Source organism: Miscanthus floridulus, chromosome 8 (genome assembly GCF_019320115.1).
Source record: "Miscanthus floridulus cultivar M001 chromosome 8, ASM1932011v1, whole genome shotgun sequence".
NCBI classification, from domain to species: Eukaryota; Viridiplantae; Streptophyta; class Magnoliopsida; order Poales; family Poaceae; genus Miscanthus; species Miscanthus floridulus.
The window spans coordinates 99,276,667-99,282,920 of record NC_089587.1 but is presented as its reverse complement, the minus strand read 5'-3'; the positions used below and the strand labels follow the sequence as shown (position 1 = coordinate 99,282,920).

The following is a 6,254-nucleotide window of genomic DNA, read 5'->3' as shown; positions in this document are numbered from 1 at the left end:
GAGGCCGACAAGGCATGGATGGATGGATGGATGTGGCAGCACTAGCAAGAGCCATCCATGGACCGAGATGGATATATTGCGCTGCGCTGCTGCGCGCGCATCAGCAGCCACCATGCATCAACATTTCCACTGCTCGCGTCATATCCGTCGTCGCCGCTTTTCATCTTCCAGGTCGCCGGCCGGTCCTCCAACACTGTGCACTTGTGCTGGCCTCTTGCCCTTTTCCATTTTCCATACTGCTACATTCAACTTTGCAGATAACATTGTTCAGCTCCAGAGTTTTTAGAAGTAGCAGTATATTCTTAGCTAGGGGAGGAACGAACCTCAGGAGCCCCTCCCACCTATCACCTATCAGGAGTGCTCTTCCTTGTAGTTTCCTATATATATGACCCTCCAGAGTATTGCGGGTTTGTTCGGTTCACTACTGGACGCAGGGTCTTTGCCGAGGGCCTGGCTCTTCAGCCGTCGGCGAAGGATTTGCCGAGGGCAGCCCTCGGTGAAGAACCCTCGGGAAAAAAAACGTCGGCGAAGGAGTCTTTGCCGAGGGCCTTTTATCGGGCACTCGGCAAAGTATTTGCCGAGGGCTAACGGCGGCCCTCGGCAAAGTAAAGTAGTCGTTAGGTTCGCGGTTATTTTCCACGGCGTCTTTGCCGAGGGCTGACATACAGGCCCTCGGCAAAGAGCTTTTTTTTGGAATTTATTTGCCGAGAGCTATACCGCAGGGCCCTCGGCAAAGACCTATTTTCTTTTTTTTCTCGGAATTTCTTTGCTGAGAGCTATATCGAAGGCCCTCGGCAAAGACCTACGTTTTTATTTTTGTCTCGGAATTTCTTTACCGAGGGCTGTGTTCAAAACCCTCGGCAAAGACCTACTTTTTAATTTTTCCTGGGAATTTCTTTGCCGAGGGCTATGGTTAAGACCCTCGGCAAAGACCTGTTTTTAATTTTTCCTGGGAATTTCTTTGCCGAGGGCTATGGTCAAGGCCCTCGGCAAAGACCAGTGAAAATTTTCAACATTCCACCTGTTTCTTGCTTTCCATGCAGACAAAAAAAAAATATATATATATATATTCAACAGCAGAAATATCCCACAAATATCACAATCATCACATATATCTCACAAATATCACATATATCTCACAGATATCACATAGATCATCACATGTATCATCACAAGTCCAAATTCAACAATTCCATAAGTCCACAATCTAACTCAAGTGTCAAGTCCACAAGTTCAAATCCGACTGAGGCTGGCCAACCTCTCCAACCGTCTGGCCTCTGCGTCACCAACCTTCCCAACCGTCTGGCCTCTACGTCGAGGGTGGTGTAACGAAGCCTCCAGAATCAGGTGACGCACGAGGGGGGTTATTGGAACCCGCCGACTGAGGCTGCACAAACAATTATATGTTTATGTGAGATTGCAGTAATTATTCTAGGACTACAGTTTTAGTATTTAGACAGAAACCTATCAAATTTTTTATAGCTAGTGTTGTCTGGGTTTCTATGTCATACAAGCAAATCAGTAGCTAGTGTTCTCTGGGTTTCTATGTCACACAAGCGAGAAGTGAACTTTAACGCTTACAGGAGTAGCTGCAAACGCGTGCGGCACCTGAGGCGGAAGAGCTGACATCTGCACAGGCACACCCGTCTTCTGCCCAAGAGCTTGCATGATTTGCATCATTTCTGCAATACTGACCTCCTGGGCCTCCCGAGCGGCCTACTCAGCCTCCAGCCGAGCAGTGAGGGCCGTGATCTGCGCCGTCTTCTCGTTGTTCTGGGCCTGCAATATTGCACTCCAATATTTCAGTAATGCAAATCTAACTCAAGTGTGAGAATATTAATTTACGACGAGTAAAACAAGAATTACCTCGAGCGCATCGACCCGCTGCAGTGTCGGAGTAGGCCGTGAGCGTATGGGCTGGCTGGAACTCGTGCTCTGTGCTCGGAGCTGGCTCAGAGTGGGAACAGTGGTGGGGTCGATGGCGGCGTTCGCAATCCACGTCCGGCCGTGCTTCCTGCCGCCACCGAGCCTCATGATGGCCTCGGCATCAATGGGCTCGGATTGGACGTCGTACTCTGGCCCATGCCGCTGCTGTACCGCCGACGTGTACTCTTGGACTTTAGTGTACACGTTAGGGTCGGAGTATGCCTCGCGAGGGGCAGCCGGGTCCCAGGTGACGTCGCCGGCCACCCTGGTCTGGTGGGACATAGCCCACGCCGTGAACATCGAGACATCCTCGTCCGGGTGCGCAGCCTCCTGCGAGAAAGGCGGCAGGTGGTGAGCAATCAGGCATACGTTAAGCGTGAAACTAAATAGAAGAAAAATCACTTACATATGCCGATTTGAATCCGGGGAGACTCCTGCTGCCTTGATGGTGAGTGGCAGCTGGCCTGAGCATACGCAGTGCCCGCTGAGACTCGTGCTTCTCTATGTAGGCCGGCGTGAACCACCTAGCCACGATCATTGTCCAGGCGTCGGCATGCGCTCGGCACCACCAGGGAATCACCTACAAGTCAACGAGTGTTTGACATATATGAAGATGAAATTGAACATATTTAATTCAAAAACAAAACAATATCAATGTTATTCATGTACCTCAAGGTACTGCTCCTGGGTTAGCGTCATCTGTCGAGCCTCCCTCTTGGTGACTATCATTCTACGAGCCGACGCGTAGTAGTCTATGTGGGCCTGGACGCGCGCCTCGTGAAACATGTCGGTGACATACTTCCTACAGGCTGCATGCGCCACACGATCAGCGAGGCCCTCGGTTCCTTCTTCGGCCCTGAAAAACCTCTGCATAAAAGATGATATATCCAATCGTTATTTGAAAAAAATAGAATTCAATGTGAAGGATTGATTAATGTTGTGCGAGAGGAACTTACCCAAAACTCAGCAAGTATCCGCTCCTGCTTGTTGCGGTACTGGTCGTCCTCGCCCAGGGCGTACCTGCTACCCTAGCATCATCATCAAAAGGCTCGAGATGTGGTCTCACCACCTCCTCTCTGATACGATCGGCTTCACCATGGTAGATCCACCGGTGGTAGCCCGGCGTATAACCATGGTACACAAGATGTTTACCCATGGTCTGCTTGTCCACCCTTCTCCTGTTGTCACAGTGGCTGCACGGACACCAAACTAGAGAATGCCCTTTAGCTACACCCTTGCCAAATGCATGTTTCAAGAAGTCATCTGTCCTCTTCACCCAATCCACGTCGTAATCGTTTCGACTTCTTCGCCCCGTGTACATCCACTGACGGTCCTCCATCCTTTGATAAATACATCACCGAGTAACGTAACCATCAACTGCACCTAGCCGGTGTTCCTACTGTCTAATAGGTGAGGATAGATCCTAATCCCACCCGCGTATGCGTAGATGAGGTCAGTTTCCATGCTCCGCTCCTATCCGAGACAGAATTTCGGCAGCACCTCTCCGATGTTCTCCCAATACACGTCCTGCAAAGAAGTTTGTGTATTCGGAGAACAATGGGGAGGTGCTGCCGAAATTCTGGCTCGGATCGGAGCGGAGCATGGAAACTGACCTCATCTACGCATACGCGGGCTGTCCAAAAAACGTGGACAATCCGAAACAGATACGGTCAGATACACACAGTGATCTGCATGCCTCCAACCGTATCTCTTTCGGACGGGAGACGCCTAACTGGTTTACGCAGTCTACGACAAAGATACAGGAGTAGAGGTTGTTTATACCTAAGGTGGCGGTGGAGACAGGGTAGCGGGGCAGTGGCGAGTCGGGGCAGTGGAGAGTCGCAGCGCCGACGAGGACGATCGACTACTCTGAAGCTCCTTTGACGTCCTTTGCTCTGCAAAAAAAAAGGGTATAAGTTAAAAATTTCGGCAGAACCTCCCCTGTACGGGGAGGTTTCCAAAACCTGCAAAAAAATCGGCTCGATGGCCAACACCCACATTCACGGCACAAAGGCCGACACATCAACAATGGGAGGCACGAAGGCCATCCACATCAAAAAACGGCGCGATGGCCGACAACCCATGGTTTTACCTTCTACTCGACCGAGGGACGGGGAAGTGAAGGTGACGGCAAGGTCGTCCAGACGAGGCCGTTATCCAGAACCACCTGCATTGCATGCCCAAGTAATTGCTTCAAAACATGACCCGCTTAGACAGTGAATAAAACAAGTGCAACTGCAGAAAAGTACTGAACCAGTAAATCCTAAATTTACACGCTCTACTAGATCGATGCTGATTAATAATCAGTATGTACTTAGTAGCTTAATGATGGTGCCCGACAAAGCCATGCTGTGGAGATGATGATGCAACGACTAAAAGGCAAGCATACACCACGTACGTGCGTGCGTGGGCATGCATGCAAATGCATTATATATATTTGACGATGATGGGATGGATGGATCTCGCTCGTACAGCATCGATTCTATGGTTAGTTAACCACCAGCTCAAATAGATCAGGAAAACTGGTAGCTTTGTGCATGTATGCTGATTAGTCAGTGGTGGGTCCACGACGACTAACTGTCAGTAGCCCTAACGGTGGAATCATTGCAAGGGGGCGACCTGCTAGCTAGCTCGGAGCAGAGGGCTCACATCACATGCACGGTTCCGGGGCTGCCTGGCATGCAAGACTGGCCACATGTGCAATGTGTTCATCAGCGTACTTTCATTTCGTTAATTATCATGCCAATAATCAAACGCCTACTTGTAACGGTTAGCTAGATTAATCATGCATATATATAGAGTTGTACTGTTACAACTAATTAAGGTGCAGTTTTTTTTTTATAATTTCAAAACATGATACAAACATAGACACGTACTTGTATAGATATACATACTGATGCACAACCGTTATATCCTGTAAGTATTTCCGAAAGACTGACATTGTGGTGGATTAACCGTAAACATCATGGTCTACCACTGAATGAAATGATAACGGCACCGAACCTTCAGGTCAAGACTGACAGGAGAGGAGGAAACGGGGGGCGACGGGGGAGCGGCGGCGGCGGCCTGCGCGGCGGCGGCGGGCGAGCGCGCGGCGGCCTGCGCGGCGGCGGCGGCCGCGCGGCGGCCGAGCGCGCCGTGGCGTGCGCGGCGGCGGGCGAGCGCGCGGCGGCCTGCGCGGCGGCGGCGTGCGCGGCGCCGGCGGCGGCTGAGCAGCGGCGGCGGCGGCAGGCGAGTGGCGGCTCGGGCGGGCGTGGCTTGGGATAAGGCCGCCCGCCCGGCCGTTCCCTTTTTTATATGGGGTCCCCTCTTTGCCGAGGGCCTAGATCCAGAGCGCTCGGCAAAGATTTTTTTATTTTTTTATTTAATTTCTTTGCCGAGGGCCAACATCCAAGGCCCTCGGCAAAGATCTTTTCTTTTTATTTCCGCCGGCGCCATCCCGTTCAAAATATTTGCCGAGGGCCTGTACAACGGGCCCTCGGCAAAGAGTTTTATTTTTTTATTTCCAAATTCTTTGCCGAGGGCCTAACGCCGAGCCCTCGGCAAAGGCTGACGGCCGGTGCCGCCGTCACGCTCGGCCGAGGTCGCCGAGAGGCGGTACTGTGCCGAGGGCCCGGCCCTCGTCAAAGGTGGGCCTTTGCCGTGGGCCGTTGATTGCCGAGGGTCCGGCCCTCGGCGAACGAGCCGTTGCCGAGGGCTAAGCTTCGCCGAGGGCGGCCCTCGGCAAAGAAAGGATTTGCCGAGTGCCCGAAATCAGGCCCTCGGCAAAGTCTTTTGCCCTTGGCAATGTTGCTGTTTCCAGTAGTGGTTGGCAACCTGCTAGTCAGGTTGCCTATTACACACTCGAAATTGATGGTCTAGATTGCTACCTGATCAAGCAAACTTGCTTGGGTACTTTTAGAGCCAGTTTTTTTTGAGCTACAGCTTGTTGGGTTTAGTCCCATATCGAAAATTAACGATGGAGGGACACAACATATAAGGGAGGACACTCATCATCTATGCTAGTTTTTTGGGTTGAATTAGACCCAAGACCTTGATATGTTGTGGGCTCTGGTGGATCTGGGCTTGAGGGGCACCGACTCGTAGGTGCAGCGAGTTGGGTCAGATCTGCTGCGCACTCTAATAAGTGGTATCATATACATGGTCAAAAACCTAAAAAGTCTCCAGGGTCACAAGGTGATGGAGGAACTGTTAAGTTTTAGTCTCACATTATAAGGCAGGGACAACCCTCCCCTATCAGGATAGTCATTTAGTTTGAGTTAAGTCCAAGACCTTGATTTTTTGTGGACTCTGGTCGATCTGGGTCTAAGGGGTGCTAGATCCTTTGT

The 6,254-nt window shown here is 51.2% G+C and overlaps 1 long non-coding RNA gene across 1 annotated transcript; it reads right to left on the bottom strand.

The window, feature by feature from the left end:
• Positions 1 to 2,120: 2,120 nt before the first annotated feature.
• Positions 2,121 to 2,615, bottom strand: LOC136473075 (uncharacterized). The gene is made up of 3 exons (XR_010762484.1): positions 2,596 to 2,615; positions 2,333 to 2,506; positions 2,121 to 2,256 (listed from the first exon to the last, which is right to left on the bottom strand). It is a non-coding gene; the product is annotated as an uncharacterized lncRNA (long non-coding RNA).
• Positions 2,616 to 6,254: the final 3,639 nt, after the last annotated feature.